This window comes from Megalobrama amblycephala, linkage group LG16 (assembly GCF_018812025.1).
Source record: "Megalobrama amblycephala isolate DHTTF-2021 linkage group LG16, ASM1881202v1, whole genome shotgun sequence".
NCBI lineage: Eukaryota > Metazoa > Chordata > Actinopteri > Cypriniformes > Xenocyprididae > Megalobrama > Megalobrama amblycephala.
Genome location: NC_063059.1, coordinates 22,865,132 through 22,888,472, shown reverse-complemented (window position 1 = coordinate 22,888,472; position 23,341 = coordinate 22,865,132). Strand labels below are relative to the sequence as shown.

The 23,341-nt window shown below is 37.2% G+C and overlaps 1 protein-coding gene across 11 annotated transcripts in view; it reads right to left on the bottom strand.

The window, feature by feature from the left end:
* grik4 (glutamate receptor, ionotropic, kainate 4) overlaps nucleotides 1-23,341 on the bottom strand; it is a 388,678-nt gene that overhangs the window by 299,193 nt on the left and 66,144 nt on the right. For 8 of the 11 annotated variants that reach the window (XR_007180253.1, XR_007180254.1, XM_048159804.1 and 5 more), the window contains exons 3-4: nucleotides 13,979-14,078; nucleotides 12,860-12,946 (exon numbers count right to left, since the gene is read on the bottom strand). The exons of 2 other annotated variants lie outside the window; for them this stretch is intronic. The gene's annotated coding sequence lies outside the window, so the exon portion shown is untranslated. The remainder of the gene's footprint in view (nucleotides 1-12,859; nucleotides 12,947-13,978; nucleotides 14,079-23,341) is intronic. One more of the 11 variants, XM_048159807.1, reaches the window with a different exon arrangement.

Here is a 23,341-nt window from a genome sequence, read left to right as displayed (position 1 = left end):
TGCAACCAGGTCCACGTCCAGGTCGTCCACGGAAGTTAACACCTCGACAGGAGCGTCTTCTGATGAGAAGGGTTGAAGAAAATCGGCATGCAAGTTCACTGCAGTTATCTAAAGAAGTTGAAAGTCAAACTGGGGTGACACAATACGGTGTACGCTGCAGAGGACTGGCATGCATGGGTGCCGTCCACAAAAGAAGCCTCTCCTAAAGCCCAGGCACGAAAAAAGCCCATCTAGAGTTTACCAGGGCCCATGCTGACAAAGATGAAGACTACTGGGACTCTATACTCTGGAGTGATGAGACCAAGATAAATGTCTTTGGAACAGATGGTTTCAAAACTGTATGGCGTCACAAAGGTGAGGAATACAAAGAAAAATCCATGGTGCCTACAGTGAAACATGGTGGTGGCAGTGTCCTTATGTGGGGCTGCATGAGTGCTGCTGGTTTCGGGGAGCTGCATTTCATTGATGGCATCATGAATTCACAGATGTACTGCTCTATACTGAAAGAGAAGATGCTACCATCACTTCATGGCCTTGGTCGTCATGCACTTTTCCAACATGACAATGATTCTAAACACATTTCTGAAGAAGAACAGGGTGAAAGTGATTCAGTGGCCAAGTATGTCTCCTGATCTGATCCCAATCAAACACCTATGGGGAATTCTGAAGAGATAAGTTGAGCATCACTCTCCATCCAGCATCTAGTCTATAAAAGAGGTCATTCTTGAAGAATGGAAAAAGATAGATGTTGCAAAATGTCGCCAGCTTATTCATCATGCCTATAAGACTTGGTGCCTTCATAAAAATCATGGAGGCCATACAAAGTACTAGTTTTTGTTGTGGAGTGTACTTATTTTGGCATCACCCTAATTTGAGTAAAACTGAAAAATGTGTAATCTAAGTTATATTATTAACCTTACTTTCATGTTATAAGTTAAACAGATGTTATATTAAACTTAGTCTTGTCAACATTTTGGAAATTGTTTTGTGTTCATTTAGATATTGTTTAAAATGTTACTTTTCAAAGGGGGTGTACTATTCACGCTAAGTTTGGACATGATTATGATGAATTGAGGCTTATAAATCTCAAGTCTAAATGGAGAGCTAGTTACATCCGTCTAGGCACAAAAAAATCCCCACTCGATTAAAAAAAATATATTTTCCATGGCAACTGAAAGTGTCTCAAATTAGGTGAAATGCCAAATTCTGAATAAAATGGAAATATGAGTGGACTCTATAAAAAGAGTGACTATGGCACAGATTGCTAACCTCAGAACGCATAGACAAATCAGAGTATGAGCTTTCATAATATCATCTAATTTCTCTACGTATTTGCAAATGCGTTATTTAACTTTGCCCACTACATTCATAAAGTTTTTATAGACTAGTTAAATCACAAACAACGTGTTGGTTACAACCAGTGAATCAATATCAAATGTCCTGTCACTGATGAAGGCACGCTGTGAGTGCGAATTTGAGTCACACTGAGACACGCTCCAGTGTCATCAACAATCGCAAGCTGTTCTCGTTCACTCCTGTAAGATTTTCTTTGTCATCAAGCCTTCCAGATGGAGCCCTTGCCTGGCCATAGCATCTTCTGTTACACTTTACCGCAACTGTTTGAATGAAACTAGGACAGCGAAGCGCTAATTCACAGAATACTGTAACAATCAATAATCAACATAGACCAACATGTCTATTAACTGTTCTATGTTAAAAATAGGTAGCACATGCTGTAAGGTGTCAACTCCTCTGTCTTATGAACACTGACTCTATTTCTGCCCCGTGGGTCTTGCTTTTTCTTTACTAACTGGAGAATTTCAATAGCATGTAAAGTGTGTGGTGTGTGTAGATGTCTTGGCAAAAGAAAGGTGTTGAGAAGCATTTGCACGTTGGCTCCTCAGGAAAGAGAAGGTCACATGTTGTTTGTGTTGTGCTGTGTGGGAAGTCTGCTCGTGTTAAACAGGCCTGTCCAGAAATGTATCACAGCAAACCTTTATGATGCTGTGAATGACCTTCCCCAATGGCAATGCTATATTTATGCAAGTCTATTCGGGGCCATTTGGTGAAGTTACACCTTTCAATACCTTTGCTAACCTGAGTCTACTGTCAAAAAAAAATCTAATAAAATGACTGTGCGACACTGAATATAGACAAGCGATGAATCAAAATGGTCAAAATCATAATTAACTGACAAATATACAATAAAATAAACACACCGCTATCATTCTTGAAAGAAGAAATTAATAGTTTTATTCAGCAAAGATGAACAAAATAAACATCCAATCAGAGTTGGTAGAACCTAAAACTAGCATAATCATACAGGCTTTCGTGTCTAAGATTCTTTAGTCAACTTTTTAAGACAAAGGAAGACTAAATACTGTATGATGATCCCCTTGTGAGGGAGAGTGTAGTTTCATGTATAAAGACCCATTTACAGTATACTGTGTGATAAAAATACTGCGCATCATATTATAAAGACATGTTTTTTACAAAGTTATATAATTGGCTGTTCTCTGTACCAAGGCTAAAGCAAATTATTGAAATATTATATAGAGAAAATATTTACTTTTGCATTAAGCTGACACCATATCTTTTTCTATTAGAGTAATATTAGATTTATAAACCTTTAAAATAAAAACATTTTATAAGTGTATAAAAATACTGAATAAAAGAATAGAATAAAATTAATCTCATGATTTTCAACCTGTCTTTAGAAAGCAAAATTAACCTGAAATATTACATAAAGTATTTAACAATATTGCACAAAACATTTAATTTAACGCCTTCTTTCAACTCTAAAAATACACAATCACATTTTCCACAGCCTTCACTGCTCCATTACCCCAATTTGACAACCCCTGTACAAGTCAATTGAAAATATGTAGTTTGTGCACATGCCTAAAATAGACCATGATGACAACTCAACAACATACATGTGGAAGGAGACGCAGAGGACAGGAGGGCATGACAGCTGGCTAAATTGATACTGAAAAATTGCTCCCTGCTGAATACAAAAAGTCAACAAACTGGGTTGACCTTTAAAGATCTGCATTCCTAAGGCTTTAAAGTTTTCACATGAACCTGCTGCATGGTATACTGTGTTAAGCTCACTTGTGATGGGCAGTTACATGGTGAACACTAAGGTGAAGCTTTTAATATAAACGTGCTGCCTGCTATTAAAGTAACTAGTGAGCGCTGAGGTATGGAGATTTAATACCTTCACAGAGTCACAGAGCCATGCCAAATGCTAAATTACTGGCTTCATGCTGTACAGTGATCCCATCACTGTGCATATGATTCTGTACCTGTACTTTTTTTCCCCCCAGAAACCTCTCTGGATGATGCGATAATGAGCCATCTGTCATTGTCATTGTAATTAATCTGCTGGTATTTAGTGGATAATGAGATGCTGTCGTGTCATCTTTGTTTTTTTCTGTCTTCTACACTCCAGACCCAGTAAGGAGAAATGAATGGAGGGTGTTGACCACGTATCTGAGCCACCAGATGGGATCTGTTGTTTACTTCAAAGGGTTTTTTTTTCCCTGAAATGCCCATTATATAGGGAATTGTTGTGTGACAACCTTGTTTTAGTGCCACTAAGATGGCACAAACAAATGTCATGCCAAAGACAAAACACGGACAGACCACCGCAGAGAGGCTTCGCTGACATGACGTTTCTGCCACACTTCGCCGAAAGATGCCAAGATCCTATGGGCCACAGGATCCAAGTAGAATGGCTTCTGTGCAGACTGGAAAATCTTTTTCAATCATAAGTGAAAATTAAGTGGTGGGCTAGATGGGCATACCACTTGAGATGGAAATTGCACTGCCACATGCAATTTCACACGAAGGTACAGCTCTCACATCTATACCACTTCCTGTTCTGTCCTGTTGTAGATGCAGATGAAGAATTTCCCCTGAGGAGGGCGTGAAACTTTATTATGCTTCATGGGTGGACCGTCATGGACTATGTCACTTCGTAAAAGGAAACACAGGGGACTGGATTGAGTATCAACACCCCTGTTTATCTTACCGCTAATTCAAACGTCAAACCGAAGGCCTTGCAAAAAAAACTCCAGCCTTTGCTATCTGACATCTAAAGCCAACAGCAAAACCAATTTACAGGCAAATTGGGTGAGGACATGACAAAACAAAATGTCAGTAAGTTGAGATTAATGCTCAAAAAGTCTGAGCCATACACATTATTCATTTTCAAACTATTTACTGTGCATGGTTTTAATTATTGATGTTTGCCATCAAGTGTTCATAGACGATGAATTCCACTACGTTTATCAATAGCGTAAATAGCTGAAAGGTTTTCAGAGAGTCCGTCATTCAAGATGAATAAAATACCAGAAAAACAGAGTAGTAGGTAGTGTAGAGGGAAAAACTTTATGAGAAGTTCTTCATGACAAAATGATGGATGGTTTGGAATGAGTGGTGTTGGACTTCTTAAGAGTAAAAGCTTCAAGTAGTGGAAGAGCCTCTTGTAATGACATGTTTTTACTCAAAACTCACTTCACATAACATCAGTGGAGTGTTTGAAATAACTTCCTTTTGTGATCTGATGTGGCTTCATATCATAGAATGAGGCAAAAATTATATTATTTTATTCTATACAGTGATAAAGGCTATGTTAATTAAAACTGCATTATAAATGTACTTTATTCTTATGAAAATACCCAAGATGACAAGGGGCCTGTTTACACCTGGTCACTTCATGCATATTCTCTGATCGGATAGCTATCCGGTCGTGAAAAGACCAGGTCCGGTCGTGAAACGCCCTCCGAAACGCATTTGAGACGGATATAAATCTGATCGCTCAAACCACTTCAGGAGGTGGTCTGGGACGCATTACAGTCAAAACTGAACAGGTCTAAATGCCTCTGGTTGTTGAATCCACATATTTCAATTTAACTCCTCCCAAAAATAATGTGTTATGAAAGCGTGTTATAGGCTAAATAACATGTTATAGCCAGTTCTGACAGCGCAACTGCAGCACATATCGCCGCAGATGAGCAGCTGAGTATCTGTTCAGCAAGACAATCCACAAACTGCCGCAAATCAAACTGAAAGTAAGTCACAGGCGCTCAAAACACAATCATCTTCATTAAAAGTAATGAGACTAAATGATCTTATCAGTGCTGTTGCCGTGCTCTCTCCTATTGCGGTCTTTGATTTTGAAATTAGCTGATGATCAATAAAACGCAGCTCATATTTGTTGCTTTCGGTGACGTGAACTCCATGAAATCAGCATATAGCGCGGGAACTGAAAATCGGATTTATATCCGTTTTGCAGAGACACATTTATGTGGCCAAGTGTAAATGCAATCGTTTTTATAAATCAGATAGCTATCCGATCAGAAAAAACGCATGAAGTGACCAGGTGTAAACAGGCCCAAGAAAAACACAGATAAGCCATACTGTCACAAATTGTTTTTGTGTGTGTGTGTGTTTATTATTCATGCTTCAGTCAATACATCTCTAACTGTGTTTTAATGCACTACAGCAATCTCTGGATGCCTTTGTCCATATAAGGGATTTCCTGGGATGTCTTAATTTTTATAACTTCTCTGCATCTCACTTCTATACTTCTATGAGGGCACCCTCTGGCTACGAGTATGAATGAAACAGACATTACATTGCATGTGTGTACTCTGCTCACAACACCCTATTTTTGGGTAAAAATAGGAAAAATAATACTTGAAGTAAATATATGCAAATCCATATGTTTTTCTCCAATTTAGAAAAGTTTTTTTCTCAGTGGATGCATACGATTTCCTAACAAATTTTTTATAATAATTTAATATTTTATAATAAAAGACATTTAGACCTTTCTAATGATTTGTGGGAAATTAAGTGGCATTTAGTGCTTGGATTGTGATTAGTGATATTGTGCTATATAAACAAAATTTACTTAATGTTTGCCATTTTTGGCAAATAAAGAAAATGTTTGTCTGAAAACGTTTCTTGTTAAGATTAGTATTTTGTGTGCCCTGTATGGAACATTAATGTCCTTTTTCAGTCACATGCCTGTTAAAGTGATGAACTGAACTGCATGTGGTTGTTTTTTTAGAGATAAAACAGACATTTTATTTTTGTGCTACAATTGCGTGACCTGTGTTACAAAACTTTCAACCTCTGTAGCAACAGTGCTATGTGCAAAAAAGTTAATGTACAGCAACAACAACTTGAAAATAAAGGTTCTTTATTGCCATTAATGTTTCTATGAAGAACTTTTGAAATCCATGGAAACTTTCCATTGCACAAAAGGTTCTTTATAGTGGAAAAGGGTCCTTCAAAATAACCAAGATGTTCTTCACACTAAGAAAATAATGGTTCTTAAAAGAGGTTCTTATGAGTAAATTATTATAAGTAGATTAACAATTTTAGCAATTAAGTGATTTCACATTATTAGCAAATTAGACAATATTAGACAATTTTTTTTTTTTAGCAAGTTAGCCTAAATACAAGCAAATTTGCCTTAATATTTAATAAACATACACAAAAGTGGTAAGAGACTTGTAGAATTCCTGGTTATACAAAAAAATCCTAATGTTTTTCCAATATTTCACAAGTTACCACTTTCAACATGACTGTTAATAGTCTATTAGCATAGTGAATTCTTGCTGACATGTAGCTGCATTATTTGCTTTAACATTTGCTATGTTTGTGATGAAGAGGTATCGAAACAATCTAGGGTGCTTTTGACTTTGAGAAACAAAATTATTCCTTACACAAGCCCAAAAAAAAAAAAAAAAAACATGAAACTTGGTTATCACCATTCACGTACGCTTGCAGTTGTGTACGACACAGATGTCTGTATTTCCAAATCAATATGCGGTGCCATTAAAGAAGAAATTGATCGCAAAGATAGCTGAGGTTCACACCAGGCCACTTCTTTGTTAATATAGATTGTGGGCATCTCCTTAGAGCATTCACGACAGCCAACTCATGCTCCCACAGATTGATCTGAATGTCAATGAGACTGGGGAAGGTTGAGTACTGTAGGGTAGGGGACACTGAGAAGCATGTACCCAAAACACACACTTATTATCTGCAGATTACAGCTGAGGGACTATGAAATGTTGACAATCCACAGCAGCGTGTGGCAGAAACAGATATCAGTTTCCACACCAATTACAACAGCGGGCACTGTGTCCCCTGAAGATAGACACGAAAAGCAAAGAGCAAGCCACGCAACTCAGCACCGCTAATGAGAAATATCAACAGTACAACTTCAGAACGCACACATACACAAAGCTGACACAGTTCAGAGAGTAACTAGTCCAAAAACACAAATCAGTGAGCCTGCGAGACATAAAAGGGAATGCTAGGCTATTGTTTGCCAAAGTAGGGTATACGAGAAGACAGGCTACCACTCCTGAGATTTACGTCCGGGACCAGTGTGTATTTAGTGTTGACCCTCTAAATCTCAGCTCAGGGTGGTCGTGTATCGATTTCTCTGACAAAATATGAAATGAAAAATGCAGTGAGCTTTTCCCAGGGTTCATAAATGCATCCCGTCTATTTTCCAGCCACGAGTGTGGCACACACACAGAGACCATTGAGCCCACACAGAGCCGCTCTGATGCAGAGGTTCCAGCATCACGCACCTACTCGCTGTAAACATGATGAGGTCACCATCTACCTCTCACCAAACATCACCTGCTCCTGATTTAGACCCATCTCCACTTAGCCACCATCTGTTAAAGAAAAATTCAGCCTCAAAAGGAAGAGCCGCTCACCAGCTGATATCTGGTGTTTTGAAGTGCTGTGAACAGCATTGCTGAATTACACTTAATCGATCCATTTGAACTTCTTTTTGTGCTGAGGTCCCTTCAACGTTACAATTACACAGCTCGGAAAATTAAGGGGTATTACTGGCAGCTAATGGAGACCAATGATACCCTTGTGCATATGCTGACTGGCACCCTGCTTTCAAACAATTTCACAAATATCTTTAGACATCAACCATTCTATATGCTTTCTATAGGCCTTTATCTAGCCTGGCTTTACTTTTCAATATCATCAAATACATTACAATGTTGTACTTTTCCCTTTCCCAAGGAAATATTCACAATTCATGTTATCAAGAGTTAAACATAGATTGGATTTTTCTACATTTTCAGTACCAATTTTGGGGTTAATACTCTGTAATTAATTTTGTTAAAATATGATAATCAGGCCTGAGAGTACCACACTTATTAGCAGCTGAAATCATCATTAGCAAATTAGCATTAACAAATTAATTATTGAAATGGAGGTTTTGTTCATTATCACGCAGTCAGGCTAGTCTGTTTAAAAAAACATCATCCACTGTTGGCTGATCTCCCTGACGGGACAGCACTTCTCATACAACATATCTATATTATTGCAAGTGTTATGATTTAACATTGAGAACCCTACTGTTCAACAGTACTCACCACTATAACAGTCCTTTGGCTGAATGCCATAATGTCTCCAAAGACAGATGAAAGAAAGGCTTTCTGATTGAACCCATTACCATACTGATGCATATGGGTAGCATTACATTGAAACGCTGCATTCCACCTAATCAAAATATGATAGGTGCAGCGATTTGATTATTTGTTGGCATGGCAATAAGCTACAATCAACAATAATGGAGCAGGATATAACCGGCTCTGATATGCCCAAATTTAATTCATAGGTTGAGTCAATTTATGAGTGTATTACAATAGCAATCTGTGGGAGTTCTCTAAAGGACTTCAGGGAATGGTGTCTAACAAAAGGGAATTAACAGAATACTAGACAAAGAACAAAGCTTTTCAATCGAAAAGCGAGGTGTCTATGAGGAAATCACTTTGTACATTTCATCTTCTCCTATTACTATGATAAACCTGCATTGTTAGCAATGAACAGAAAACACAAGTAATTTCTCTGTAGAAGTAATCTCTGAGATACTCCCAGCCATCAAACCAAGAAATTAAAAATTAAAAAAAAATAAAACATAAAATAACAAAACACTAAGGCAAAGCAGACTACTTCAAAGGGGGCAAATCCCCAATAAGAGTTGGGTAACCCATGTAAGAACCAAAAAACGTTTTTGGTAAGACTTTACAATAAGGTTCATTAGCTAAATATTAGTTAATATATTAACTAACATGAGCTAACCATAAGCAATACGCTTGTTCCTGTATTTACTAATCTTTGTTAACAAAATTTTAATAATGTATTAGTAAATGTTGAAATTAACATTAACAATGATTAATAAATGCTGTAGAAGTTCAGTTGATTATTAGTTTATGTTAACTAATGTAGTTAACTAATGTTAAAGGTGCTCTAAGCAATGTCACGCATTTTTAGGCCAAAACATTTTTTGTCACATACAGCAAACATCTCCTCACTATCCGCTAGCTGCCTGTCCCCTGAACACACTGTAAAAAAACACGGTCTCTGTAGTCGCCACAAGCTCAAAAACGGCAACAAAAACTACCTGGTGCAGACTGGACCACGAATCATAATAAACATGCTCCAGCCAATAACTGACAAGAATGATTTTAAATGCGCATTCATGACTGTTTCAGGAAGTACGGAGGGGAGGGGGAGGAGGAGGAGGAGGAGGGAGGGTCTAGCTAGCCTCTGTTTTGTTTGACAACACTTCGAACGTCAACAGGAAGTTACTCCACCCAGGATCGCTTAGAGCACCTTTAACTAATGAACCTTATTGTAAAGTGTTACCACTTTTTAAAAAAGGCCTTTGCGATTTCACTGAATTTCTATGCAATTTTTGATTGCAAAGAATTTAGACAGATTTAGATACAACATGGTTAACAACACAGTGGATCCTTGTTTGCACTTGAATGTAGATACAATTCTTCTTTTATAATAACTTTGAGTTTAATGTGTTAACTAAGGCTGTCAATCAATTTTTAAATTCAGTGCATGATGATTCGTCGAAATACATCACAGTTCATTTGCCTATATCAATATTTGCAGAGAAACGCCCCCAAGTGGCTTTACTTGCCAATAAATTGCATTTCACCAAACACAAGTCTACCACTGAATTACAGCAACTCATAACGCAATATTGGGCTAGTTTCATAAACATGTCCACTATGTTAAGTCTTAAGAACTAGTCTGACCAACTAGCAGTTAGCCAAGGGGTAATCAATAGTCTTTTATTTTTGTTACTTTTCAGATTCAAATCAGACCAATCTACTTTATGTAACTGACATAAAGTTATGGCCAGTCCTAAAGACAAAAAAATTAAGTAACTTGTAAGACTAGTCTAAGAATTCTTATACAACCAGCCAATGATTTCATTGTTGGTCTACAAACTAACATCTTACGGTTGCACAAGCATCTCACATCATAATTGTTGTGTCAAGCTAAAAACAGTTCAACTTTGAAAAATTTATCTCAAGATGCTGTGCGGTATACTGGTTCATACAGTAAACCGGTTTCAATTTCGAGACCGATTTGTATTTTTCAAAAACTGCGAAGCGCTTTGTAGAGTGTATAGAGAGCGAACTTATATTCAGTCCCTGCAGAAAAACGCGGAATTTTTTTGTGATTGTTGCGGGCAAAAATCCTTGATTTTGCGGCACGTTTTCTTAAAAAATGCAATAGAATATGCAGGAATTTTTGCAGTTTTATGCGATGAAATTGCAGGAACTTGCAAAAACTGCGGTTTGATGAAAAAGAGAAGAAAAAAAAAAGGTGATTCCGTCAACACGCAGTTGCACGGAGTGCAAAATAATTTGCCCTCTCACTGTCATGTAACACACCGGGAAACTGCTTCGCGCTGTCTTTTGCGCTTATTTTTGTTGGCAAATGAGAATGATTCTATTCCCGCATATTCCGCATATTTTTTAAGAAAACGTGCCGGAAGGACAGCAGCCACAGGCTCTTCTATCATCATGGTTTCATGGTTTCCAGATGATGTTCACGTCGCGTAATTACGTCACTTCATAAGGTTCCCATGTCAATAGGGGTGAAATAATGGCACTTTACTTGTGTGTCAACTTTCTGCTAAGATATATGTGACTTTTTTTCAACAAAAATACAGGGATTATGAAATCATGCTAGTCCCGCATATTTTGCTTGCTGAAATGGGCAATTTATGCGGCGAAAATGCAGCGTACTTGAAAAAATGCGACCCCCGCATAAATATGCGGACTTTGGCTGATTATGCATGAAATCAGGCGATCGCATAATCGCGTTTTTCTGGAGGGACTGTATATTAACTGCATACCGTTCTTACACTAATGGAAACAACTTCATTACACAACAATACATATCTCACAAAACTATCTTTAATACTGCAAATACCATGTAGAGCAATATGATTTCCGCGATGCAGAAAATACGGATGAAATCACGGAATCAAGACACAAATAGAACTTACTGTATAAAGCAGAACGTCACAGAATTTGGCAATTTTTGGATGAATAATTTTTTAGATGAAAAGTAGGGCTGTACCATGAATCAGATATCGATACCGACTAGCGTCTGTGAATATTAAAGCTAAAAAATACTGCTATTGAAAACTGTATGAAGTCTGTATGAATGAGCGCCGCATTTTCATGTACTACTACACATACTGAAGCACGCGTGATGCTCGCAATGATTTCAGTGTCTGCTGTCTCACTCACTATACATGAACTTCATCTGCAGAGCTGCTCTTAGAGTCACTTTTTGAATATTTCACCATTTAATTTGAAAAAACTATTAACATCTGACGTATCATATACACGGGAACACAAATTAATTTAATTAATTAAATAATTAAATTAATTTGATTATATTTTAAATTAAATTGTTAGCTTTATGAACTGATTTGATTACATTTTTTAAATACATTTTTATTTGTCCTTATAATATATTCCATGTAACAGTAAAAAAAAAAAAAAAAAAAAAAAAAAAAAAAAAAAAAAAAAATTGATATATACCGTGAAACCGCCAGAATCTTAAAAAAAAAAAAAGTGATACCGATTTTTGGTCAAACCGCCCAGCACTATCTCAAAACCCCTGCATTTACATTTGAAAGTTGTTCACCACTGTCTTAGGGTGAATACAGTGCAAGTAATATGTAAAAACTGTAATGATTTTTTCTCTCTCAGTATTCCACCGTAAGCATTACCCAGTGATTACACAGCTTGTTTATATTTAAAGCACAGTAATTGTTATGAACACTCCGGATAAAAAGGTTAATTATGCTTAGACATGGTATAATCATGGTTGAAAATCGGTCCTGCCAGGTCTTGTCTGTAAATACATGTTCTAGATTATAGAAGTTTAAATGGTAATCCTATATTTCATATTCCGTTGAAGAACAACACGGCTCATCTGTTGCTTGGTTGTACTGGGAAATGCTGCAGTCATTCTCCTGATGCCAGACTATTTGTCCTTATGTTGCACTACAGAATCATGATCAGAAAATGTTTGTTGAGCAGAAGCCTTGATGTTCAGTGATTTTCAGACAAGTTATCTCATGTCTTTAGAAGATTTAGAACATGTAATCTATACTTCTATTATGATACCTTAATGGTGTTTTGTCATTTTTTGACAGTCCCTGGACCTCTTCTACTTTCCTTGTATAAAAGGAGCAGCTTGGGCATTCAGCTAAATATTCCCTTCAAGTGGACTAAATGAAATTTCCCTTCTAAATGGATTTGGAATATCATAAGGGTGAGTAAATGAGGGTGAGTAAATCATTTTTATTTTTTTTTTTGCATACTGTGACTGATTTGATAAGCTTCATTCAAGTGAAAAAACATGAAGTTAACATATGATTTTCAAGCATAGTTTCCCACCTAAACTCCCCTTAAAAAAAGGTGTGAAATATTCAATGAGTGTGGCAATTACTTTAATTTTAATGTATGCACTGTACCTCCAAGCAAAAGAGATTGTTTTCTTTCCCCGTTCCTTAAAACTGTGGAATTTGAAGTACTTCTGAGAGTCCTTAAGGTCCTGTTAGCTGTGGAATGTGAAAAGAGATTTAATGGTCCTGTTTATAGATTCCATTTTACAGCTTTATGTTACTCAACCAATAAATTTTAGCCAAATAAATAAAATCACCAATACCACATGGTGCGAATAATTACCTGTCCAACTCGGTTTCTCTTAAAGAATGAAATGCTGATTTCAGATCTTATCACATCAATGCCTCATGTTGGATATACTAGGTATCTTTTATGGACATTACAAATATATTGACTCTGAGATTCTAAGACTCTGTTCAGACTGCATTATATTACCAAACTGACTGGATTCAGACATCTGAGGGCCCCTTTGATTGCAAAATACACCTAGAAATGATGTTGTTAATGAGTTTGAATAAAACATGATATTAATTCCAAGACTAGTAATAGGGGTCTGTGAAACTAGAACAGCAAAACTATTTACAACTAATTAAATACAGGTTAATTCTCTTATCTGGAGATAAAAAAATACTATGAGCTTTGTGTTTGAGAATATATGATGGATTCATTGAGACTTATTAGGGTTAATGTTTGATATTTTCCAAACAAATAATAACAAACCTACTAAAATCATCACCACAATAAATATTAATTTTGTATGCATCGTTACAGCACTTTTATCACCTGCAGCAATAAGCTTAATGTTTGAAAATATAAAATGGTCTCTCTATATATATGGTGCCTTTCTAGGTAATGTTAATGTCTGAGGCCAATACTATTGTAGTGTCATTAACACCCTGCTAGCTGCAGAAATTCAATATTACACTTTTATGCCCATACAAATGAAAAGAGCAGTGAATCGCTGTATCTCATTCTTTGTTTCCAAGCTAATTGACATCAGCATTATGGAGATTTGTGAGCAATGACTCATCTATGTAGGAACACCGATTGTTGGACTGTTCAGTCTTCAGAAGCCAAAAGTGCCTGATACAACGACATCTCACTTCTATCATCTACTTTTCAGGGGAATAAAATTTATATTTTACATACAAGCCTTACAAGATGACAGTCAGACCAACAAGCCTTACCTACAAGCCTTCAAGACGACAGTCAGAACTTGTGAAGAAGTCATTCCTTACTGCCTAACAGCCACTGCAAAACTCTAGCATCTGCTGCTCATCCTCAAAGCTGCAAAGATTGTCCAACAGTCCTGATTAGACTTTCCAACGCATTAAACTTCTAGATGAAGTGTGTAATTTTTCAATGTTAAAGGAACAGTTACCCCCCAACCCAAAAAAAGGTCAATTTACTCATTTTCATTTTGTTCCAACCCCTTGTGAATGAGCACAGGAGAGCAATGATAACCTTGATTTTACATCGAAACTGCTTACATTTCTTGTTTCTCACTAAGGCCAATCAAAACACTTGAAAATCATTAGTGAGTAACATGGACTTTTTGCTGATACTCTTGGGTGCTTTATTAAGCATGAAAGTGATTCAGTGTACCACCATTGTATTGAATTTACACAAACGGATATTAAATTACCTCCTTTTGTGTTCCAAGAAAAAAGAAAGTCATACAGGTTTAGAACTACATGAGGATGAGAAAATGATACTATAATTTTGATTTGAGTACACTATTCCCTTATAATATCATCTTTTATTCAAGTTTAAAAGTGCTGGGGGTTTTTTTCTTGTTCTACATGACATATCTCTGAAATAGTTCTGAGAAACAGCATCTCTGACAAAAAAAAAAAAACTAAAATAAACAAGTGGGCCACAGTTTTTAATAAACCCTCAGAAATGCTCTCTGCCTGTGAATCATTTAGCATGTTTGGTTTGCTGACATTATACTTTCTTTCTATTTCAAGTCCCTTACACCAAAACTTTGATGCTTCAAAAAGTACAGAGATCATAAAAGAAATCCATATGAATTGAGCAGTTTAATCCAAGTCATCTGAAGAGACACAGTCGCTTGATATGATAAACAGATTTAATTTAGGCTTTTTATTCACATATAAACACTGATCAAAGCACAAACTTTACACCGAACATAAAAAGACTTTTTCTTTTTCTTTCTCCGAAAGGCAACAGGTTTCCAGGTGATATAAACACCAAGGTAAACAATGTTATAATTCATCAACAGTAGATCATTAGCAACTAGCAATCGCTTAGCATAAATCTGTGGGATTCACTGATTGTGAACTGCGCAGAAACCATCAGCCTGTAGAATGCACAACAGTGCCATGTATTTACTTAATTCTATTTATTTAATTCAATCAAAGTCTTTTTAAGTTTAATAAGCCATATCACATTTCTTGTTTAGGTGGTACTCTTGAAATGATAATTAAGACTTTTCTTTATAGCATTTAATATATTTAAGACTTTTATAGCCTAAAATTTGATAAGACTATTTAAGGAACTGCGGGGACCCAGTATTCATTTTTGGGAGAACTAACCCTTTAAAGCTGCAGTCTATAACGGTTTTTGGTTAAAAATTATCCAAAATCAATTTTTGAGCAAGTACATAACCAGCCAGTGTTCAAAACTATCCCCTTACTTTAGCCCGATTCACAACGGTAAGCTTGTAATAATGTTTTATATTTTGGGTGGTACTGATGGGTTTCCGCAGGAAATTCGAGCATGCAGCCCTCCGTCTTTGCGTCATTACGTCACATCTGTTTACATAAAGAAGGAGTCCCAGCTAGTAGGCTAAATCACACGTGAGGATGGCGGATCATTTATAACCTTTTCTCACAGCAGCTGCAATAATTAAACTTATCATTTTGATGGCGGATTGTAATCCAGAAAAGTCCAGAAAGGTCCAAATGACAATCAACAGTGACAACTGGAGATTCACCCGTAGTCAAAAGAAAAAGACTTCGGACTGTGGAGTGGCTACAGAAATTGAAATCTACAGGTAGCCTAACGCTAATACACACAAAATACACATAGTCACACACTGCTGATGTTGTTAACATTAACAATTTGAGAACAAAGTATAACAATAATTATAATTTTCACAGTTTGACATGATTCTAGCTAAGCGAATAGGGGTGTAACAGTACGCATAGGGATGATCACTTCCATTTGGAATTTGCCCCATGAACCGTTCGGTACGAATACGCGTACTGTTACATCCCTATAAGCGAATGTTAGATTTAATCTCCATTTGCAGCGTGATTTATTATAATGCTTTTTTTTTTCTTCTGTTGGTCAGAACAAAAGTGGCAGACATGTTACTTGTTCAGATGACATTTTCCAGTGAAAATTCTTATTTTGGTCATACTTCCAAGATGCAGAATATGTAATTCCAAAGAACAGTATCCACACCAATGTGGTGACTGACAGCAAACATTAGATTCATCCATGCTGAGGAGTCGTGCTGACGCACAACCCATGTAAAGATGATAATTCCGCAAATAACTGCAATTGCAGGTTTCAAACAGAGATGGTGACAAGGAGGCAAAACTTATGGACTGCAGCTTTAAGTTGTCCAACCTTTCAACATATGGCCCAACTATAGGTCTTTATTGTTGGAAAACCTGTTTTAAGACCAGTTCACATTGCACCAATAGACAATGACAAACTCAGACAATCACCAGATTGCAGACACTTCACAACCTGACAACGTTCAATTGCCGAAAACAAGCAGCGACCAACAGACGCCAACAAGGATAACACACTCATCCGATCAAACCCAACAAAGTGTTTGTTGCCATTAGTTGACGTTTGTTAGTGCATTGTGAATTGACTTTTACAGAACAATGGAAGACCAGGGTCATGGCAGGAGGAGTTTTTGGGAATCCTGTTTGGAAACAATATCGCTTGGCTCCACTAGTGATCCATAAAACACACATTTCACTTTTAAAAACCTGAATATTGAGTGAGTTTAATTATGATTTATATCTACAAAGATTATTAAAAGGTTACGATTGCAAAGATATAAAATATTATCCATCATAATGGGATTCCAGGAGAGTGGACGGCGCTCAGAGAACATCCATGTTTAGCATTGGTAATCTGAGGAGGATCTCAAGGAAAGATCGCTCTCAGAAAAGAACATCAAGGCAATTAACACTGCAAATTCCAATGGAAGAAAAACACCTTTGATTGGATTAAAGAGTGAATGTCATCGAGCAATCTTTAAGAGAACCACTGTACATTAAGGTAATACTGCTTTATTTATTCTCATCTCGCATGAGATGGGCTGTACTTTTAACTAATCAGCCTGACCAAGGCTTCCTCCCTCCTCTCTCCCAGTCCCAGAGTAATTACGGCAGTGGAGACCCCCGCTCTGCGTTCCAACAGCACCATTAATAACTGTTGTGTAATCAAATTATCCGTCCTCTCCCTCTCTCGGTCGTTGCTGATTAGTCCGCTATAATGAGCAGCGCTGATGGCCTGCATGCAGCTTTGATCTCTAAACTCCCATCAGAGTCCTGCGGAGTCAGAAGCCACGAGACCCACTCTGGAGGTGAGGTACGCCAGGGGTCGGTTGCAGCAGGAACCTAATGGCCTTCAAGAGAGATCCTGCAAAACCGAGCCCACTTTATTTAAGAAACGACACCGTTGCACTGACAGCGCCGGGCTGAGAGATAAACGATGTCAACCTTTGGTAGAATAAAAAAAGAAGAGAGCAAAGTAATTATTTCTCAACAAGGATCACTGACCCATCAGTCCTTGCACAGGTGATGAGTTCAGAGGAAATATCTACCCAGCTCATGGTCTCCATGAGAGAGACCCTTTATGGCATGACCTTCCGATTTCTCACATTAATATAGTGTTTGCGTGAAGCATAGCTCATGAGCAGGACGCCGAGTCATGTCTGGTCCTCAGATGAATGACCGTAACATCCACAGGTGTCAGAGTGAGTAAGATGGCCTTGCATTTGTGTCACTCGAGCTTACGGCCTCGCGATGGGGCGACAGCCGCCATATGTTGGTCTCATCATTGGCTTTGACATCACTATTACTCACCTGCAGTGCTCACGGGACACATAGCAGTTCGCAAAGCCTTTATGGGCAAGATGGATCGTTGGTGAATCATACTAACGTTGTGACTGATTTTCTTTTTTGATTTTTGTACCATGCCGCTGTCTCATCCAACATCTGCTAAAAAAGCTCTCTGAACATCTCATACCAATTCAAAGCATGCTTGAAAACACACAAAGGCCCTCAAAGTCACTTTGTTGTAGTTTATCATTTACGCACATTTATTTGAACTTCGTATGTTCCCTTTTTCTTCTGTGTTGCCTAACAGATGCCTCCACCAAATCTTGTTCCACTGAGGGAATGAATGCAGCTATTTAATGAGCACCGAAGTAATTATCATAACAGAGAAACTATTAAAGAAACTAATGAGTAGAATGGAAGGCTCAATTACAATCACCCCCCAAAAAAATGTACGTCTTTTCCCCACCACTCTTAAAGTACTTTAATTCAAGAGCTGGAAAAGAATCGAGTGGAGTGGCGCAGCACTGGCATTGTGACTAAGCAACAGCATTTCATCTTTTGAATCAGTCCCTCCAGGATTTCGCTGGACTTTTTTCTGATTTCTGCAGCCTAAAATGACTGATTTTGCGGCAGCTTTTCTCAAAATTTGCGGCAATATTTGCGCAATTTCTTGTGTAGTTTTTCAGTGAAAATACACCAGTCAATATTCTTCTATTTTTATATTTCTGATAAGAACAACTGGGTCTAATAAAAGGAGAACACTATAATAACTTAAAATATAATTTCAACATTTTATTTCATATGGTTATATTGCAGTGTTTCCCACATTATTTGTAAAGGGGGCTGTTCAGGTTCTGGGGGGTTTGGGCGTATATGCTCCCCCTTTATCAGTATGTATATTTTATCAATAAATGTTGTATATTATATGTATCAAATATGATACAACAGGCTTTGGGGAACATTTATTTATCTCTCAATCATCATTGTATGCCTATTGTATTGCATTGTGTTTTGCCCCCCATCTTTCATTATAAAACTAAGCATATCTACTTATCAAGACATATTATTAGGAGATATAGAGTGACAAATTTTATTTATGTGCATTTTATGTAAGTAGTCTGCTGTACTTTTATAAAGATCTGATTGATTTACATTTTTGGTCATACAGTATAAACAACAAATGCAGCAAACTACAATTTTTGCTCAGCTTTGGCCGCTGTTTTCCCCTCCATACTCACCATATCATATTGTAAATCCTGGTGTATCAAATATATGACAAAACATAAAACACATGCACACTTTTTTCTATTATATTTTGTCTAAAGGTGAAAAAAAAAAAAACTGTTCTGTTTAAAAAATAAATTATTTTCTGACTATTATTTAATTATTTCAGGCTTTACAGGGTCGATTAGTATTTTTATAATAAAACAATAAAAATCTTATATATAACAGTGGCCTACTTTTGAAGAATAGCCTACAGTGTATAAAGTAAACATTTTTCAAACAGATTAAAGTGCAAAAGAACAACTATAAAGTTTGAAAGTAAACAATCAGTGCACAAGCAGTGTCAGAAAGGTAAAGTAGATGTCTGCTGTTTTTACAGGGGTAACCCTATATTACCAATTACATTTTCACTCAGCGTCTACTTCAATTGTTCCGTCTTGCTCCTCGTCCATTTTGGGGTTGTTTACAGAGTGCGCGAGCTTCTTTTATGCAACATACAGACTCTTGATAAACTGAACCGATTGATGGAAACGATGTCACTCAGAGGGCCCTATAATACACCCAGCGCAATGCGACGCAAGGCGCAGCGCAAGTGTGTTTGCTAGTTTGCGTCCGGCGCCATTCGAGTTTTCCCGTTCAGCGCCACGTCCTTAAATTAGTAAATGCATTTGCGCCAGTTAGTGCGCCCATGGGCGTGCTGGTCTAAAAAAGAGGTGTGTTCAGACGCATTGCCGGCGCATTGCTATTTTAAGGAGCTAAAAATAGAATGCGCCATAGACCAACTCAAACCTGGTCTAAAGTCTAAAGTCAATGGCGCAATATTTTTTTGTTAGAGCGCGTTGGTAGAAACTGCGCCTCTGGGCGCGTCCACAGTGCGCGTTGACTTTGCTTATTACAACACAGGGATGCGCATCACACAAACATGCCAAATATTAAAAACAAAAGGATTACAGTGTAAAAGAATATTATTGTGTACATAAATATAAAAATGTAATGATGAATAGTCATTGCGTGTATTAGAATTAGGCTACCTATTTTCAATTCAGCCTATTACTACTTATAATGATGAACGAAATTGGCTAATTAATTGAACAATCGTGCCAATACACACACATATATATTAACTGACTCATCGCGCGGAGCTATTTGCATTTGCAAGCACGCTTTAACTCCGTGCACGAGCAGATCGGTTTCTTCGCTTGAAAAGCGTTCAGCTTTTCCGCCAACAAATTCCGCCATGTAAATAGCAATCCGCCATGGCACGAGCGTATCTCGCTCTTAAAGGGAATGGGAGATGACACTCTGATTGGTTTATTGAACGTTACGCCCATTACTCATTAAGAGAATAGGGACAACCCATTTCAAAAATGCGCCCCGGCGCACAGACCGTTTTTCCGTCGTTAAAATAGCAAAAGTGGATTTGGACACGCCCTGAGTGCACCTGCGCCGTGCACTTTACACTTTGCGTTTAGATCGTTAAAATAGGGCCCAGAGTGTGCACACTCGTGCAGGGGCGCCTGCAGGATTTTATCTCAGGGTACGCACAGGGTACGCTTTTTTTTTATTTGCTGGCAGCAAAAACCCGATTAAATCAATCAGTGAGTGGGTGGGAATGATCTAATGCTGTACAAATCAAGTGATCGACTGTCTCTTTCATGTTCACCACTTAGAAAATCTTATGCATGTAACTGCACTCTGGTGTGCTTAATGCTTAGTGAATTTTTTGTTTTGTTTTTCAGCTTTGTCCCGAAATGTGCGTATTGTTTTCAGAGAAACGATCCTTGCATTTTTTCCAGTCAAGTGAAACTTCACTTTACGTGTCAGAATGTTTGAATCCAGACCACTTATATGGAAGTTCAAATCCATTTAATAAACATTTTAAATTTATACTACATCATCATATGTTCTGTCATATAAACAGTATTTACAATAAAATAACAGCACAATTTACTTGCCTCAAACAACTCGGTAGTATGCATTAGTATTATTATTATAATTATTGTTTTTGTTGATCCATTTCATCTATTGCCAAACTTTAATATGTAAATTATATTACTGAAATAAACACATTTAGCATCGTCAAGCTTTTGTTTGTGCTTAATGGATAAAACAATGGAATTGCGCATTCAAGTTTATGGCTGCTGTAAATTTTACCTGCCACAAGATGGCGCTGTTTTCAATACTCTTGATGCTTTGAAACCATAAACATTTTCCCGAATCATTTAGTGAAAAGCTTCAAAGATTTAAGAGGCTTCATTTCTCCATCCCTACTCAATAGTTTTAGGCCTTTTTGCTAATGTTTCAGTCATATTTAGCTGTTTTAGAGAGCATTTACTCATTTTGAGCCCATTTTTAAACATTAACTATCTGTAACGTCATTTTCATGTGTGGGAAAAATGACAAAACTAAACTAGCCAATCAGATTTCTTTTCACCCATATCCCCCACGCCCACCCATGGACGCACATACACATGTTTGACTTTACAACACACAAACGCACACCATTATTTATTCTCATTTTCTCTTGCTTTCTTAATATGTCATGTGTGTAGGCTACGCAGATAGATTTTAATAATCAATTTAAAAATTATGTAAAAAATAAAAACGCCATTAATTAGCGCCCTCTCATGGTACGCACAGTGCGTACAGCCGTACAGCTGCAGGCGCCACTGCGCTCGTGTGTGTTTGTGTGTGAGAGAGATGCGCGCTTACAGCGGGAGCGGGGTTTTTGCAGTGATTGACTGACTGACAGATGCATTGCCGAAGCAACGGAGCAAACAGTTGTTTATCGATCGATTCAAGTTCAACGCATGTAGCTTACTTCGAAGTGGGCTTTCCTTTGGCTGAATGTACGTTGTGATGACGTCACACGATGGGATTAGGGCCTAAATATGCGGAAAATATGCTGCAATTTAGAAAAATTGCAAGCCCCTCCGAATTTTGCGCCATTTGCTTGATTTTGCGGTAAATTCTGCGATCGCAGAATCGCGGAATCCTGGAGGGACTGTTTGAATACTCGCTTAAATTTAAAACCAGTTTACCAAATAAATGCACCTACTTTACAAGATTTACAAGAAGAAAAAACAACTACAACAACAAGATGACAAATACTTGATTGTTTTAGCTAAATTGAAGGAATTAATTGACCATTGCCTGGCAAATGATTTCCTAGATAGCAGTGCTATTTTCCTGTTTCTCATATCACTCTTTCTTCTTACATAATGCTGAAATCAATATTGCATATCCATTTATTTATTTATTTATTTATTCATTAAGTAGCCATGAAATTAGCAGGGTGATGTACAGTTAGCTGCTCATTATTGTAAAAATAAACCTCTTCGGGGTGATGACACTCATGGCAGGAGTACGAAAGTCCTGTGGGTTTATTCTTTGATAATGAACAGCTAACTGTATGTCATCTTTTACTTATAATGTGTAACAATATACAAATACAACTTCATAAGGCCCAAAATGGATAATTCCATACATGTGCACAAACATACAAATGCACCAACAAACAAAAACAAATAAATGGACAAACAAGTAAATGCATAAATAAGTAAATGCATAAATAGATGCATTAAAATAGGCCATGAAGTGCCCATGATAACACAATCAGGCAAGTTCATTATTAAGGAATATCATATTACAGAACACCAGCATGTCTATTTTGTAAAAAAAAAAAAAAAAAATCACTAGCTGAGAAATAATTTGAACCAAAACTTTCATATGGTTTATTAATTGTTTATTCAGACCAGATTCACAGTAAGGTTCTTGCATGTGTATATTTTATAGAAAATAAATTTAATAACACACTCTGCTGGATGAGAAGTCTGATCAAAGCAGGTATATATACAAAGCTTAAACTCACTTGACTAAAGTCACGCTCGAGATAAAATAAACAATATATATATATATATATATATATATATATATAATTGGTCAGGGCCAAGGAGAGCTGATGAGGTTGTGAATGGCTTTAAGTTAGACCACAGCACTAAAACTAGATGTGGCACTGATCTAAACTCCCTTTGTGTCACTGTAGCCTTGCTGCCACATCCAATTAACAGCCTGTCATATTTCCCAGCATGCAGCCAGAGAGATTTGTCCCTGGGGAGACAGTATTCCCTGCATAACGATGGTCTATCTCATCTGTCTCAACATGCACCTTTCTGCAAGCAGATCCGTTCCACTCATTTCTGGATATCTGCAAAACCAGACTAAAAAGTCTAGCATCAGTCACATGAGTAATTGCAGCAATGTGAACTGGTC